This window comes from Plecotus auritus (genome assembly GCF_963455305.1).
Source record: "Plecotus auritus genome assembly, chromosome: 9".
In the NCBI taxonomy this organism is placed as follows: Eukaryota; Metazoa; Chordata; class Mammalia; order Chiroptera; family Vespertilionidae; genus Plecotus; species Plecotus auritus.
The window spans coordinates 23,340,540-23,358,911 of record NC_137783.1 but is presented as its reverse complement, the minus strand read 5'-3'; the positions used below and the strand labels follow the sequence as shown (position 1 = coordinate 23,358,911).

At 38.2% G+C, this 18,372-nt stretch overlaps 1 protein-coding gene across 10 annotated transcripts in view; it reads left to right on the top strand.

Moving 5' to 3' along the window:
• The window catches only part of ZNF518A (zinc finger protein 518A), a 48,165-nt gene that overhangs the window by 9,168 nt on the left and 20,625 nt on the right, over positions 1-18,372 (top strand). For 3 of the 10 annotated variants that reach the window (XM_080688281.1, XM_080688283.1, XM_080688280.1), the window contains exons 1-2: positions 12,534-12,641; positions 15,046-15,128. The gene's annotated coding sequence lies outside the window, so the exon portion shown is untranslated. Of the gene's footprint in view, positions 1-12,518; positions 12,642-12,988; positions 13,129-15,045; positions 15,129-18,372 lie in introns of those variants that run through there. The other 7 variants (XM_080688287.1, XM_080688285.1, XM_080688282.1 and 4 more) reach the window with 4 other exon arrangements.

The following is an 18,372-nucleotide window of genomic DNA, read 5'->3' as shown; positions in this document are numbered from 1 at the left end:
TTCAATTTTTAAAAATTAACTTTATTTTGTCTATAAGAAACATCTGAAAATAATACTACAATGAAAGGTTGAAAGTAAAGAGAGAAATAAATAAACCAGGAGACATAGTCTAGCAAACATTATATCAGGCAAAAGACAGTTTAAGTACAATTAAGAATAACGAGACAATTTCATAATGATAAAAGTAAAAATACATCATCAAATCATGAACTTTGCTTTGTCTAACTTGATAACTCAGCATGCATATAGAAAAATGATATAATAAAGGGAAGAAATAGGCAATTTCAAGCCATAGATGAAGATTTAAGATACTCTCAGAAAATGATGGCTCATACAGAAAAAAAGATTATAAAAATATATATCTAAACCTACATGTCAATTTAAATACATATATGTAATACTTTACATCCAACATAGGAAATATGTTCTTTTCAAGCATGCACAGAATATTTACAATAATTGATAAATATATTGAAACATGAATCTTCAACAAACATTTAAAAAATGGTAATATAGAAATAATGTTCTCTGAATGACATGTAATAAAATTAGAAGCCAAAAACGTAGTTTAAAAATTAATCTGGATAACAAAATCTTCACCTCTGAATAACTGAAAGTCCAAATAAGAAATCAAAATGAAAATGATGAAAAAAGTTTAAATGAAATAATTACTTATACATAATTAGTCAGATGCAGTTAAAATGGGGCTAAAAGGGAAATTGGTAGTCTTTATATATTAGAACACAAGAAAAATGAAAAAGAAATAAGCTAAGCACTTAATTCATAAAACTAAAATGAATACAGAGCAAACCCAGAGAGTATGGAAGAAAATAATACATGTGAAAGTAAAATTTAATTGTTTAACAAAACAGGAGAAAAAGAAAGAATACCACTAGAATCTTTTTATTAAAAGAAAAATAGAGAAAGAAGGCAAACATAAAAGATCAAATGGGGAAAATGACTATTGTAGAGTTAAAAATAGCTATAATACACCTAAATTATCATAGGAAAATAATTTGAATGTATATATTCAATAAGTTGGTAAAACTTGGATGAAGTATGTTATTTTCTAGGAAAATATAAATAAAAAATTTAGAAAATTAAGCAAACAATCATTCAAAATTTTAATAATTATTGCCTTGGACAGTTTTGCTCAGTGGTTTGGCCCACACACCAAAGAGTCATGGGTTTGATTCCTGGTCAGGTTTGATCCCTGGCCTCGGTGGGGGCAAGTACAGGAGGCAACCAATTGATGTCTCTCTCTCATATCGATGTTTCTATCTCTGTCTCTTTCTCTCTCTCTTCCTCCCTCCCTCCCTCCCTACCACTCTCTCTAAAAAATCAATGGGGAAAATATCCTTAGGTGAGGTTTAACAAAAAAACAATTATAATCATTATTAAAATTCCTACCCCATTCCCCCACCCCAGATAGGTTTATAGGTAGTTCTAACAAACTTTCAAAGAACACCTAATTACTATCTTATACAAACTGTTGAAAAGGTTCCTTAAAAAGAAAAGGAAATATGACCCAATACTCACATGAAGCCATACAAAGTCAATGAAAAAATTATAGCTAAAATTAATACAGAGTAAACCCTGAGAATGTGGAAGAAAAGAATAAATATTATTATTTTGAACATGGGTGTAAACACACGATCGAAAAATTGAATCAACCCAGCCGGTGTGGCTCAGTTGTTGAGCGTCAACCTATGAACCAGAATGTCATGGTTTGATTCCTGATCAGGGTACATGCCCGGGTTGTGGGTTCGATCCTTGGTGGCAGGCATGCAGGAGGCAGCCAGTCAGTGATTCTCATCACTGATGTTTCTCTCCCTCTCCCTTCCTCTCTGAAATCAATTATATATATATAAAAATTGAGTCAATTATATATATATATATATAAATTGAATCAAGCAACACACTAAAACAATGTATCATGACCAAGTTTAAATCAGAACTTTAACAGTGGTTGAACTAAAGTTTTATTAATATAACTCACAATATTAACAAATCAAATTAACAGTATGACCATTTCAATGGTCAATGAATGAGGCAAAACTGATGATATTAAAAATGTATTCATTATTTAAAAAATAAACCTTTAGCAACCAAGATAAGAAATTCCTAAGTATCATAACTGATATCAATGAAAAGCCCATAAGAATATATTAATGACTAAATTTAGAAGCATTTTCTTCAAAGTTAGGACATGGTGTGAATATTTTCTATCACACCTCTGACTCAAGATTCTACTGGAGACTGCAGCCATGTTGAGATTGTCTTCACATGCATTTAAGATTGTTCCAGGTCTTTCTGGATTGGTAGTGCCTTTCTTTTTATTGCTTAATAATATTCTATTGCATGGATGTACTACAGTTTGTTCATCAGTTTATTCACCCTTTGAAGGACATCTTGGTTGCTTCTAGTTTTGGGCAATTATGTATGAATAATTGTGTGGACATAACTTTTCAATTCATTTGGGCATATACACAGGAGGGCAACTCCTGGATCATATGGTAAGACCATGTTTAGCTTTGCAAAAAATTGCAAAACAATCTTCTAAAGGGGCCGTACCATTTTCATTCCCACCAGCAAAAAGTGAGGGTTCCTGTTGCTCCACATCTTCTTCAGTCTTTGGTTTTTGTATTTCAGATATTCTAATAGGCATGTAGTGGTATATCATTTTAATTTGCATTTCCCTAATGACATATGATGTTGAGAATCTTCTCAAATATGTATTTGCCATCTGTATATCATTTCTGGTGAGGTATTTGTTCATATTTTTAGCTCCTTTTTTTTAAAGTAAGTTGTTTTCTTACTGTTGAGTTTTAAGACTTCTTTGTATATTTGAATAAAAGTCCTTTATTGAGATATTTTCTCCCAGAACATGGCCTCTTTTTTTCGTTCTTTAAATAGTGCATTTCACAGAGCAGAAGTTTTAAATTTTAATGAAGTCCAACTTACCAGTTTTTTCTTTAATGAATCATGCTTTTGGTGTTGTATATAAAAGTCATTGTGAAACCCAATGTCACCTAGATTTTCTCCTGTGTTATCTTCTAGAATTTTTATAGTTTTGCATTTTACACTTAGATATATGATCCATTTTGATGTGAAAGATGTAAGGTCTATATCTAGATTATTTTTTCATTCTTTCATTCATTTTTGTCCATGTGGATATCCTTTTGTTTCAGCACTGTTTGTTAAAAGACTAACCTTTCTCCATTAAAGTGCCTTTGCTCCTTTAGCAACAATCAGTTGCCTGTATCTATGTGTATCTATTTTGGGGTTATCTATTCTGTTCTATTGACCTATTTGTCTGTTCTCTTACCAGTACCACACTGCTTCAAGTATGCGCATTTATAGAAAGTCTTGAAGTCAAGTTGTGTCAATAGTCACGTTATTTTCCTCTACAGTATTTTGTCAACTATTTTAGGTCTTTTGACTTTCCATGTAAACTTGAATTTGTTGATATCCACAAAATAACTTGCTGGAATTTTTATTGGAATTGTATTAGCCTATAGATCAGGTTGGGAATGTTTTAATAATGATTATTAATAAGATGTTTAGATATTTGAAAGACCAAACATCTTAGTAATATTGCTGCTTCTTACCCATGAAGTGGGGCATCTCTCCATTTATTTAGATCCTCTTTGGTTTCTTTCATTAGATTTTGCAGTTCTCCACATGTAGTGCATTTCACAGAGCAGAATTTTAAAATTTTAATGAAGTATAACAATCAATTTTTTCTTTCATGAAAAATGCTTTTGGTATTGTATTTAAAAATCATTGTCAAACCCAGTTTTGTTAGATTTATTCCTAAGTACTTAATTTTTGTGTGCTAATGTAAATAACATTGTGTTTTTAATTTCAAATTTCAATTGTTCATTGCTGGAATAAAGGAAAGCAACTTAATATTTTAAAATATATTTTTATTGATTTCAGAGAGGAAGGAAGAGGGAGAGAGAGACAGAAACATCCATGATGAGAGAGAATCATGGATTGGCTGCCTCCTGCAAGTCCCCCACTGGGGATCGAGCCCACAACCCAGGCATATGCCCTTGACTGGAATTGAACCTGGGACCTTTCAGTTCGTAGACCGACACTCTATCCACTGAGCCAAACCGGCTAGGGCGAAAGCAACTTAATTTTGTATATTAATGTGGTACCCTGAAACCTTGCTATATAACCCTTTATTAGTTTTAGGAGTCTTTTTTTTTAATGTGGTTTCTAATTCTCTTGGTTTTGCTACACAGACAACCATGTCATCTGCAATCAAAAGGAAGTTGTATTACTTCCTTCCCAATCGTATCCATTTAGTTTATTTTCTTTACTTACTAAGAATTTCAGAATGATCGTTAACAGAAGTGAAAGGGGACATCCTTGCCTTATTCCTCATCTTAGCAGAAAGCATCTAATTTATCAGCATTAGGTATAGTGTTAGCTACAGGTATTGTATAGATTTTTAAAAATCAGGTTTAGGAAGTTTCCCTCTAGTTTGCTGAGAGTTTTTATTATGAATGAGTATTATATTTTGGCAAATGCTTTTTCTGTATTCATTGATAGGATCATACGATTTTTTTTTTGCTTCCTAACTCCACCACTCTCATATATTATTCTTGGAATAATTTTCTTTCTAAATTATGTTTTAAAGTTTCTTCAATGAAAGTTGATTGATTGTGAACTTTTTCAGATTTTTGTCTTAAAAATGTCTTTATTTTGTCCTTGATGTTGAAAGATATTTCTGCTTAGTATACAATTATAGGTTATCAATATATCAGTATATTTTTCAGTCTTCTATGGGCAATGTGCTATTGTGCCCTTGAAAAATCATTACTCAATCTAATCATTGCTTTTAAAAAATATATAATATGCCTTTTTTTTTTTTTTTTGCTGCATTTAAGGTTTCTTCCCCCCCCTCCCCCTTTTTTCTTCCCTTCCTTCTCCTTTTCTTCTCTCTCTATATCTTATTTTGGATTTTTTGGACTTTCTGAATATGAAATTTGGTTTCTTTTTTTTTCAATTATAGCAATTTTAAAAATTGATTTGGGGGGCAGAGAAAGAGAGAGAGGGGGGAAGAGAGAGAGAGAGAGAGAGAGAGAGAGACACACCAATTAGTTACCCCTTGCACATACCCCAACCAGGAATCAAACCGCCACCTTTTGGTGTATGGTATGATACTCCAACCGAGTCACATCTGCCAGGGCCAATTATAGCCACTTTTAAGAGGTTGTTTCTTCAAGTATTGACTCTCCAGTATTTTCCCTATTTTTTTTTTCCTGGAACTCTGATTAGATATTCTGGAATTATCACTCTTTCTTGTATCTTAGTTCTTTTTTATTGTTTTTATCTCTTTGACTTTTAAAGCTGCATTTAGTAAATATCTTCAGATCTGTCTTCCACTTGATCACTCCTTTATAAGTTTCCAATATGTAGTTTAATGCAATCCTTGAGTTTTGGTGTTCAATTACTATATTTTTATTTTCTAGAAATTCTGACTGGTAGTTGGTAAATTTCTCTGATCAGTTTTGATAAACTCTTGATTTTTTTTTCCTGAGAGAATTTGTCAACTTTTAGAAGAGAGCACAGAAGAGCCATTTCTTAGAAGGGCAAAAAAAAAATAAATCAACTTTAACAAAGCCTAAAACCAAACCTAGATACCATTAAGATGACCTATTTGTACCATACCTGTTTGCCAGAAGAAAACTTAACTGGCTCAGGAAAGAGATAGGTCATTAAAAATTTTAAATGTTTTCAATACACACTGTCTGGCACCCAGTAAAAATTATGAGGCATGCTATAAAAATATCCAAACAACCAAAAACTAGATTAAAAAGAGATGGTAGAAATATTCTTACAGGTGATTCATATATTGGAGCTATCAGATTGAACCACATTCAGCACGGCCAGATTCCCTGAGCCTGAGGAGGGTTAGCGAGTTATTAAAGAAGATAGACAAGAGAATACAGCTGGAGCCAGCTAGCTCTCTTGTGCCTTGATGAGGACACAGAGAGACCCAGCCTGCAAGCCAAAGTTTTATTTTATAGTCAGAGCACACAAAGCAAAACAAGGGAAGTGGTCAACATGTTTACAATGTTCTTGTGAGTTTCACCTTGTTTTGGCAGCACTTATTGCACCTCCCACAGCCCATTAGCTACTTAGGAAGGAACAAGGGAGGACTATAAGGTCAAGCTTAATTATTCTAGGAGGGCTCTGCCTCCAAGCTGGGACTTGTTTGTGGCCCTGCCACAGGTCAGTCCCAGGCTTAACCCTATAGCCGCTCCCTACATCAGATGATTTAAAATAAAATCATTAATATAGTGAAGAAAATGGAGGAAAATATGGAGAATTTCAGCTGACACTTGGAGCCTATTAAAAAGATCACGTGGTTTTCATTAAATCTATATATTGCTTTCAGTAACATGGACATTTTAACTATGTTGATTCTTCTAATCCATGAACACAAATGGAAGATCTTTTATTTTTGTTGTGTCTTTTTCAATCTCTTTTAATAATACGTTGTAATTTTCAGTATATAGATCCTTCACATCCTTTTTAAAGTTTATTCCTAGGTATTTTATGCTTTTGTTGCAATTGCAAAAGGAATTGTTTTTTCCATTTCTTTTTCTAAATTTCATTGTTAGTATATAGGAATGCAGTAGATTTTTGTACATTGATTTTGTATCCTGCAACTTTACTGTATTTGTTTGTTGGTTCTAATAGTTACTTTTTTGGGGGGAGGGGGAACACTTAGGTTTTCTATATAAATATGTCATCTGCAAAAAGTGACAGTTTTACGGTTTTTTTCTCAGTTTGCATGTCTTTTCTTTCTCTTGCCTGATTGCTCTGGCTAGAACTTCCAGTATTATGTTGAGTAAGAGTAGTGAGAATGGACATCTTGTCTTGTTCCTGATCTTAAGAGGAAAAGCTTTGAGTTTTTCACCATTGAGTATGATATTAACTGAGGGTTTGTTATAGCTCTTTATTATGTTGAGATACTTACCTTCTATACCCATTCTATTATTTTAATCATAAATGGATGTTGTATCTTATCAAATGCTTTTTCAGCATTGATTGATATGATAATATGATTTTTATCCTTTATTTTGTTAATGTGGTGTCTTATATTGACCAATTGGCATATGTTGAACCATCCTTGTGCCCTTTGAATAAAACCCACTTGATCGTGATATATTATTATTTTTAATATATTTTATTGATTTTTTACAGAGAGGAAGGGAGAGGGATAGAGAGTTAGAAACATTGATGAGAGAGAAACATCGATCAGCTGCCTCCTGCACACCTCCTACTGGGGATATGCCTGCAGCTAAGGTACATGCCCTTGACTGGAATCGAACCCGGGACCTCTCAGTCCACAGGCCGATGCTCTATCCACTGAACCAAACCAGTCAGGGCAATATATTATTTTTTTAATGTATTGTTGTATTTGATTTGCTAGTATTTTGTTTAGGATTTTTGCATCTGTATTTATCAGATATATTGATCTGTAGTTTTCTTTTTTGTGTGTTATCCTTGCCAGGTTTTGGTATCAGGGTTATCTTGGCCTCATCAGGGTGAAAGCTGAGGGGCAGCTTTCTTCCAGACAGAAGTGCTGGCACTTTGATGAGCCCTCCCTCTCCACAGAACTGGCAGGGTGACACCATATCTGAGACTCCATCAATCTGGCTCACATTATTGCTCTGACCTGGTGATTCCCTGAAGCCTCAGCCTACTCAACTTCCAGGCCCACCTGAGCTGTTTTCAGTGGCTTTTTCACACAAATGGCCTGTCTTGGATCATGCTTCAGATTTTCCTAAATTCTCTCAAACGAGCAGCATTGGCCTCAGCGTGCCCTGTATCTCTTGCTAAATGGCTCCAGGCACAGCACTAGCATCAGGTGGCCTTGGTTTGAAGCTTGGCCTCACCTGGGTACTTCCAAGCTCAGCCCACATAGAAGCCATCTGCAGATTGCTTTGCATGTAGCTCATGCTGTGTGAACCTGGGCAGAACACAGGTGGCAGCTGATCTTGGCCTGCACCTCCAAGGAGGTCCCAGAACTAGTGCACCCAATAGATAACTTCAGACCACATCACCCAACCCTGTCCACAAGCGATACACTCAAGCTGTTACAGAGCCCTGCTGAAGTAAGTCCTGCTGTGTGGGGTGGGCCTGGGCACAACTGATCCTCCACAGTGGTCAGAGGTTGGTGGTCAGTGGTTGCAGCCAAATCTTACAGCTGATAGGCCTGGGGTTAAGTCCCTCCTATTGACATGACAACAGCAATCAAAGCTCAACTACAACAGGAGGGTTATATACAGCCCACACAGGGGGTACACCTCAAGTGCCCTGCTTGGGTGATTGGGGAGGCTGTCCCACTTGACCATACAGAACACCTAGTACATTAGGCCACTCTACCATGGCTGGGAGACACAGTAGCTCTATCTAATACAGAAAAAAAAAAAAAAGAATCTAATGTAATTGGGGACAGGGAAAGGTACCCCAAACTATTTAAGTCCAATATAGTTTATATAGTGTAAATGTTCTTCACAGTTGACTATAGTATCCACTGAAAGAGCTAAGAGTAACTCTATATTTAATACAAATTTAACAAAAAATAACTATATCCAGAGTCTTGATCATCTAGGAAGTATGAACTGCAAGGAAACTGGAAGAGATGCCTACCTTAAAAAAATATTTCCCATCACCTATTGTAGCATCTGAAATTCCACCTTTGTAATTGCTTTGTTGAATTATTAAATCTTTCAGAGGTTTAAAATTCTCCCATTGAACTGGTGACTACTTGAGGGATCATGCCTTATTTTTTATGGCAGTTTCTGTAACAGAATGATGTTCAAGAAAGTGTCTGCTGAATAGATATTAAATTTTAAAAACACACACACCACATTGCAGCCTAGCTGGTGTGGCTCAGTGGTTGAGCATCGACCACATGGTTCGATTCCAGGTCAGGGCACATCATGCCCAGGTTGTAGGCTTGATCTCCAGCAGGGGGTGTGCAGAAGACAGCCGATTATGTTCAGTTTATGTTCCAACTGACAGATTGAAGAATCAATCAATAATATTCTTTTTTGTTTAATTTTTTTTTTTATTGATTTCAGAGAGGAAGGTAGAGGGAGAAAGAGAAACATCAATGATGAGAGAAACACTGGTTAGCTGCCTCCTGAATGCTCCCCACTCGAGACCAAGCCTGCAACCCAGGCATGTGCCCTTGAACAGAATCAAACCCAGGACCCTTCAGTCCACAGGCCAGCTCTATCCACTGAGCCAAACCGGCGAGGGCTATAATATTCTTTTTTAAAAATTAAATCTTTATTGTTACAAGTATTACATATGTCCCTTTTCCCCCCCATTGACCCCTTCTAGCCCGCCCCTGCCCCTATCCCCCACCACAGGCCTTCACCACCCTATTATTTATGTCCATGGATTATGCATATATGCATACAAATTCTTTGGTTGATCACTTTCTACCCACCATCCTCCCTCCCTTCCCTCTGAGATTCCACAGTCTGTTCCATGCTTCTATGTCTCTGGATCTATTTTGATCAACGGTTTATTTTGTTCATTAGATTCCACATATGAGTGAGATCATGTGATCCTTGTTTTTCTCTGACTGGCTTATTTTGCTTAGCGTAATACTCTCCAGGTTCCTTTATGCTGTCTCAAAGGGTAAGAGAACCTTCTTTTTTACTGATGCATAGTATTCCATGGTATAAAAGTACCACAGCTTTTTAATCCACTCTTCTACTGATGGGCACTTGAGTTGTTTCCAGATCTTAGTTATTGTAACCTATAATATTCTTGACCAAGCAGTGTGACCACTTGAAGCTAGACACCCAGGCTCTTTGTATCTCTTTTTCTCATTCTGGCACTTGATTATATTGTTGGAGGTAGGGAATCTGGACTTAAGTTGAGAGATCAGCAAAAAGGAGAGAGCCATGTTTAAGAGACTCTTGCTGTTAAAATTAATGTCATTTAAATCTTTATGATTATAACAGTTACCATTTATATAATGTTTGTGATATACTAAGACAGTGGTTGGCAAACTCATTAGTCAGCAGAGCCAAATATCAACAGTACAACGATTGAAATTTCTTTTGAGAGCCAAATTTTTTAAACTTAAACTTCTTCTAACGCTACTTCTTCAAAATAGACTCGGCCAGGCCGTGGTATTTTGTGGAAGAGCCACACTCAAGGGGCCAAAGAGCCGCATGTGGCTTGCGAGCCACAGTTTGCCGACCATGGTACTAAGCTATCTATGACTAAAACATGCTTACATTTAAAAAGTATTTTTATTGATTTCAAAGAGGAAGGGAGAGGGAGAGAGAGATAGAAGCATCAATAATGAGAGAGAATTATTGATTAGCTGCCTCCTGACAGCCCCTACTGGGGATCGAACCCGAAACCCGGGCATGTGCCCTTGACGGGAATCAAACCCCAGACCCTGCAGTCTGCACACTGATGCTCTATCCACTGAGCCAAACCGGCTAGGACCAGACTGTGCTTACATTTTAAAAATGCATATATGTTTGTTGTGACTCTTATGGTATGATGTTTTCTGTAATTCAGAGGTGTGAATCTGTAGAGTGAAAAGTAATTCCCACCTATATATTATTTTTAGGAGAAAATTTCACTGTCTTGAAGTGATCTGCTTTATGGCACAACGTCCATGAATTATATATTGAAAAGCAGATAAAAGTTTGTAATCAAGATGGAATGTTTTTGACTATCACCATTTGCACTGTGGTGCAATGGTGTTGGTTACTCTTCTCCAGTCTGTCAACTGTGTTAGTTATGCATTGTATAATTCTGTGAAGCTCAGAAGTTAAATGCACTCAGCCAGGAAATAGTACATCTAGGTCTTCTCCAGAGGAATCAAGTATTTAAAGCATTAATTTAGATGCCCTATCCCCATCAAATACAAACTATTCCAGGATCCTTTCTTAAGCTATGATTTAACTTTCTCTCCTTTGTATTCTTTCTCTCTTGTAAGCCTCTTCTGTCTTTCCTTTCTGTTTTACTCTATTTATTTGTGCTAACCTCAATGTTTAAAATCTAAAAAGAGAGGAAGAGAGTTGGTGGCAGTTATGTGATGCAGATGGAAGAAAAAAGGAGGAAGAAATAAGGTTGGGGACGAATAATTTTACTTAAAAAACACTCCAATTCTTCCATATACGCAGATTTTCCAGGTTTGTAGGTGACTGTATATGTATACGTGAGAATGAAGTTATAAGGTAAATACTGCAGAGAGGGGTGCAATTTCTTAATCTGTAAAACAAACACCACATCTAAACACAGAAGGAACAACTCTGTCCATGTTCCCAGCAATCTTTTTATCTTTTGTTTGCTATTGAGAAAAATTCGTATCCTCTTTCTTCTGTGATGTGTGGGGATATTAAGACTTGGGCAAGGGACTGGAGGATGATGTTTAAGGCAAAATAAAATCCATAACATGTTTCTCATTCCATAATGGCATTCCTTTTGTTATTAACTATAGATTCCTCCCGGTGTAAAGGCGTAAGAGCACAAGATATACAAAACACATCTAATGTGAGTTACCTCTCATTTGCCTTTTCCAGGAGGAATCCGTAGACTAACAGACACTGATAAAAAAGCTCCCTGCAGACAAAATGAGGTTACTTCAGTGTACTTTTTAGTAAAGCATGGAGAAAATCTTATGTATGGCTGGCTACAGGTCGATTTTTTCAAAAGCATACTCTGAGACAATGAGAAATGCTTATGACAGACAACTTTTTTTCAATTATAAACTCCATGTGTACTTCCAAAAAAAAGGGGGACATGAAAATTAGACCAACAATTCTATCGTGGTTTCGCTTTCAATATTTTAGCATATTTCTCTGCTCCAGTCAGTTTTTTTTGTATCTTTGTTAAAAGTAAGATAATTTGTATAAAAAGTGAGGTGAATGAATAAGTTGCGTTTCAAAAATGCTCCAGAAGAGAAACTAGGAGCCATACTGTTCCTTGGGAGGGAAACCCAGTCACGATATTGACCTCTTTGTCAAGCCCCGTCATCATGCGGAGGGATTCTTTCGATGGGATGAGAACCTCCCTTGTTATAACGATAGTTTTCAGATCAGTTATTAAATGTGTACATGTTTGGAGTTCAGTATGTCTTCCACAGCTGCTTGTAGCATCTTTCTTCACTGACATGGGCTGCAAAGGCCGCAGAAATCTGCCTCTCGGAAACAAGGGGCGGGGAGACGCCATTTTCAAAGCCGGAAATGATTAAACCTCAGGATTGAGACCATTCCCAGTCAGCAAGGGCTTGCCAGTAGGACAGTTTTTGGTGAATGCTTATCTAGCATCCCATTGGAAGTAGGATCTCTCGAGCTACTGGTGAACAAAGGGGGTCAGTCACTAGCGCGGCGAACGCCAGGCAACCGCGCTACTTTGAGAGGTCAGCGGCCAGTCCAACTCAATGGCCTAGTCCCGCCAGGCACAGCGCGGGCCCTGCCGGCCTCCGTCCTCTTCCGCTTGCTCCAGGTGCGGCGCGGATCCATCCGCCGCAGCAGGCGCTCCTGGTAGTGCGGCGATCAGCTTTCGGCAATACCCGGATGGAAATGTAATGGCCGCCATCAGGGACTCGCAGGCAATGGGGACCACGACAGGTATTCCCTGTGAGCGGGGCCGCCCAAACTTGTTAGGATGCCGAGACTTATGAAGGGACAGTCAGGGGGCAAAAGGCGAGTTTGTGGGGCGTCAGGGCACCCCGAACCGGCTCGGGAGCCGCCTCAAGATAGGAAGCGCCTGTTAAATAGTCCCGGCCATTTAGTGCTTTCGCCTAACTTGCTGCAAAGTTTTTCTAGGGAAGTTGGTTCTTTCAGTTGGTTCTCTTGCAGGCTGCTAGGGCTAACCTTAGCCTGTGCTTGTTTTCCGTCCGAGCTTTTTCAACTCCCCACTGCCCAGGAGCTGGAGCGGGCGTGCGACACTGTGTGCCTCCGCGCGCCTGAGAGGCAGCGGAACCCCGGAGGAAGGGGCGGATCGGGCGCGGTGTTTGGGACCGAGCGGGGCGCGCGGCGCTCGAAGCACCCACTCGGTGCGTTCCCGGGCCGGTGGAGACTGCTTGGGCGCCCCTCGGACCGCACCTCTCGAGCTGTAGGTTCGCAGCCCCACAGCACCCCAACTCGACGGCGTCCCCATTGTGGGTCCAGTCTATGTTTTTGGAGGTCTTTAATTGCGGATATGCTCAGTTCGCTGGCGCGCGGTCTTCCTCGGAGTTGGCCAAAGGCACTCTTCCCTGCAAACCTCAATCACACCCAGTGGCAGATGGATTTCTTTGTAACTGGCTTTCTCACTTGTAGGGTCCATTTTGAGTCTCTTCTTAACATGGTGTCTTCATTGTCAATTAGATAGTCTCTTCCTAGATGGCTGTAGTAATTGAAAATATATAGGGTTAGTGCACATGAGGTAAAATGTTGTAACTCTTAAATAGACCAACAAAACAGACATGGTAGCTTTGAGGTTAAAAATGCAAAAGTTAAGGTTCAGTTTTCATTTAGGTTTAAATTTGGAGGCATTTAGTGTTTGTGAGGTATTTATCAAAAGTTTAAAAATCCCTAGAAAAAGAAAGTCAATGTTTAAGAAGTCTTAAGAATGTTGAACTTGTTATCATGATTAAACATGAAGACACCATTAGGTTATGAATTTTATGAGCTTGCGCAACTGTTTACTGATATTGTTGAATTGGTTTTTATGCAGCAAGAGATCTGATTCGACTGTACTTTGATGTTATTATCCTCGGGTTGAATAGATAGAAACCATTATAATTGATTCAGTGAAATACCCTAACATTTTCCATAATTTAATTGCTAATCAGTAGAAGTGGGTTCATTGTCTTTCAGCAGAACTATTCTTCCAAAACTGATAAAGACGTTGCATTGTGTTAACATTTTTAGTATGTTACATTTCATAGTGAAGGGTAAGCATACTAGACCATGTTAATTTTTGTTAAAATTCTCATAAATAATATGAGCCCGTACTCTGAAACATTAACAAAAGGGGAGAAAGGGATAAAATACAGGTATCTAACAACCTGTTTTGCAAAATCAAATTTTTCCTTATAGTTGCCATCAAAGTAAGTATAAATATCAATTCAGAGCACTTTATATCTGGTTTTATGGAAGAATTAAAGGAGAGTAACCACAATGGATATCTACTGTGCACATTGATAACGTGTGAGCTTTATATGCTTGAGGTTTTTATCATTAACTTCAAATCCTATCCTACCCTGTCCTGTCCTCTCTGGTAACTGTGATCCCAAAAGTTTTTAAATTTTGAGACATACCAGAATGTATTTTAAATGTATAAATGTACAGACAGGTTGACTTTAAAATATATTTTACACATGCCCTTTGATGTACTTTCATTGTTTACTTTTCTGTTTGGAACTGTTGTTATCAGAAGCATTGTGCCCTTTAGATCCATTAATACAACTTTTTGTTTTTTAATGATAAAATACTTGAGTCTTGCCCAGTTTCCTTCAGGTACTAAAAGTTTTTTGGCAGAGCACTATACACAGAAGAAAAATTTGTAATAAAGTTGAAATTTTTATTAATTATCTGACCTTAGGTGTGTAGGCTATAAATATATTAGTTCTGTATGGTGTATTGGCTTCACACAACGAGCAATTTTCATGGGATGTTAGTTATCAGAAGTGTGTATTAAGAGGTAGCATTGTGGTAGGATAGCTGGGTTGGAATTAGATCCAAATTTTAGTTCTAGCTTTTTGACTTTGTGCAAGACTCATTTTCCCTATCTTGTAATAAATGAGGATATTGAATTAGTTTGATTCTAAGCTTCCCTTTAAGCTTTGAGTTTTCTGACTTTTGTAAATTCATGACATTGTCAGTGGGTAGATATGATAGGTTATTTGCCTAAGTGCAGAGAAGTTTATTTTTCTTCTAAATTTATACACTTAAGTTGAATATGAAGCATAACTGAATTGACAGTATAAAATATTTTACTAATAGTTTTTTGCAGTCAAAGTTTTAAAATCTTGATCTTTATTTCCAGATATCATCTCTTGTGATCACTGTTCCTGATTATGGCTTTGTCCAGGCATTAAATTGTGTGCCTTTTGTTCCTTGAAGAAAGAGGTATGGTAAAGATTGAAGTATTATATAGCCCATTAAGTAGTAACTTAATGTGTTTTAGTCTTAGACAAAATAAAATAGTTATGTATATGAGTTTTCATAAGTTACAATTTTATTTTTGGCTTAAATATTATACATAGTTTTTCATTTTAATAGGAGCAGAAAAAGTAGTTTTTTGTTTTATTGTTTATTATTTAACATTTCATTAGAGAGCCAAAGATGATTTTAACCATATTATCCTTCTAAATATAATGATGGCATTAAGAGCTTTTGAGTAATAAATGATGATAAATATGTTAGGAAGATGTTTTGAAGCTGTATAGATGGCTAGGAGAATGTTTGTGGTTTTCTGTAATTAGCGCATAGTAATGCATCTGAAGAAAGATTGTCTAGTATGATTAATGGCATCTACATTATAAGTCAGAAAAGGACTTGGGAATCACTATAGAGTTATGACTGGTTTCCTGGAGACAGTCATCTGAATATCTTTGTGTGGACAAAAAGAATGGGAAAAATCTGCTGACAGATCCATGGTATTCTAAGGAAAGCTTTTTAAATTCAGTGGAAAATATTGTAGCCTTATAAAAAAACCACAACAACAAAACAAAAACCTGAAATACAACTGTCTTTAAACATGAGTCTCTTGCTGTTTGTTCTTGTGATATCACAGTGTCATAATTCCCCTCATCAAATGCAATAAGTATACACCTAAGTACAACCCTAACTTAGGATTAAGAATATGTACGTAATTACTAAAATAGCTGAAGTAGACAATACCAACTTAAGTTATTACTTTAGTTCCATAAACTTTACCATAAATGTCTTTCTTTTCAGAGCCATTTCCACAAAGGCATGAATTTTTTAACTTTATTAGAAGTTAATTCTAGCAACTACCATAAGTAGAGAGTAACAGAGCTGAATTGAGATACCAGGTTATCATTTATGTTCATTTACCTGCATAATTTCTTCCTACATAATGTTTGTCTAACCTCTTACCACATGAGATTCACATGGGTACTGTGTTAATCAGGAATAGAGACAGTAAGTGCAGAGTGCTAAGAATTTTCTTTACTGTGTTTGATCCAAACTATTCAGAAAAAGTAATAAGATGAAGAATGAAAGCTTCAGCCCTGGCCAGGTGGCTCAGTTCGTTGGAGCATTGTCCCATGCACCAAAGAGTGGCGAGTTCGATTCTGATCAGGGCACATATCCAGGCTTCAGGATCAATCACCAGTCGGGGAGTGTACAGGACACGACCAATCAATATTACTCTCTCTTCTTTCCTCTTTCTCTCAAATCAATAAAAAACTAAAACAAAAAACCCACGACGACACATCCTCTGGTGAGCATTGGAAAAAAACAGAATGAAAATTTCAAATATAATGAAGTAAACAAGAGGCTGCTATATGATGACTGACCAAAATGATTTGGATTATTCCATCTTGAAAAACGGAGCAAAGTGTGACTAAAAATTTAAAATTGTAATTGGTATGACTACATGAAACAAATGCTAGAAAATTAGAATGAAAGTGCATGACTTGAAGCTTAAGAAAATTAAGTGGGTCTTACCTGGGTCTTATTTCAAGAAATGGTCATAGCCTAAGCTGAAAACAAATATTGGCTTTTAAAAGTCAAATTTCAAAATGTGGTAAAATCGTCACCAATTAAAGTTGGGTTGTCAGAGGTTGTTTGTCAGAGAAGATCTATCTATCTGTCTTTCTGTGTACAGTTTTTGTCACCTCAGTATATCATCATTTTGGGAAACCATCCCTTTTCTATTGTGAGTGGTTGATGGGCTATCAGCCAGTCTTATAAGTTTTATAACCCAAGCCTATTCATTCTGTTGCAACAGTGATTGCCTGTTACTCATGCAGACCAAATCAGAATCCTTTGAAATTGATATATGAATGCAAGGAGAAAGATGCTCTCTTCTCTCTAAAGTTGTTAATTTGGGAGTGTGCTAGTGACATTCCCACAGGTATGAGAACCTCTTTGTAGTAGGAATAAGTGGAACCATATAGAAATGGAAGATGGATGAAATAGTGCTAATTTCAGTTAGGGACTATAACTATGAGATATCAGTGTTCTATCTTTTAACTAGAGGCCCGGTGCACGAAATTCGTGCACGGGCGGGGGGGGGGGTATCCCTCAGCCCAGCCTGCACCCTCTCCAGGACCCCTCGAGGGATGTCCGACTCCCCGTTTAGGCCCGATCCCACTAAACGGGCAGTCGGACATCCCTCCCACAATCCAGGACTGCTGGCTCCCAACTGCTCGCCTGCCTGCCTTCCTGATTGCCCCTAACCGCTTCTGCCTGCCAGCCTGATCACCCCCTAACCACTCCCCAGCCAGACTGATTGATGCCTAACTGCTCCCCTGCCAGCCTGTTTGCCCCTAACTGCCTTCCCTTGCAGGCCTGGTCACCCCTAACTACCCTCCCCTGCAGGCCTGGTACCCCCCAACTGCTCTCCCCTGCAGGCCTGGGTCCCCCCCAACTGCCCTTCCCTGCAGGCTTGATCGCCCCCAACTGCCCTCCCTTGCAGGCCTGGTCCCTCCCAACTGCCCTCCGCTGCTGGCCATCTTGTGGTGGCCATCTTGTGTCCACATGGGGGCAGGATCTTTGACCACATGGGGGCAGCCATCTTGTGTGTTGGAGTGATGGTCAGTCTGCATATTACTCTCTTATTAGATAGGATAGAGGCCTGGTGCACGGGTGGGGGCTGGCTGGTTTGCCCTGAAAGGTGTCCCAGATCAGGGTGGGGGTTCCCTTGGGGTGTGGGACGGCCTGGGCGAGGGGCCTATGGTGGTTTTCAGGCCGGCCACGCCCCCCGGCAACCCAAGCAGAGGCCCTGGGATCTGGGATTTATTTATCTTCTACAACTGAAACTTTGTAGCCTGGAGTGGAGCCAAGCCTTCTGCTCGCTCAGTGGCGGCAGCCATTTCTGTTGGGATTTATGTATCTTCTATAATTGAAACTATGTAGCCTTAAGCGGAGGCCAAAGCAGGCCAGGGCTGCAGAAGCTTGGCTTCCTCCATCGCCGCGGGCAACCCTAGCCTCCTGCTCTCTCCAGCTCCGTGGCTGCCGCCATTTCTGTTGGGCTTTATTTATCTTCTATAATTGAAACTTCGTAGCATTGAGTGGAGGCCTGGGCCGGCAAGGGCAGGCGGAAAGCTTGGCTTCCTCTATTGCCAGGTAAACGCAAGCCTCCCTCCTGCTCTCTGTGGCCATAGCCATCTTGGTTGGGTTT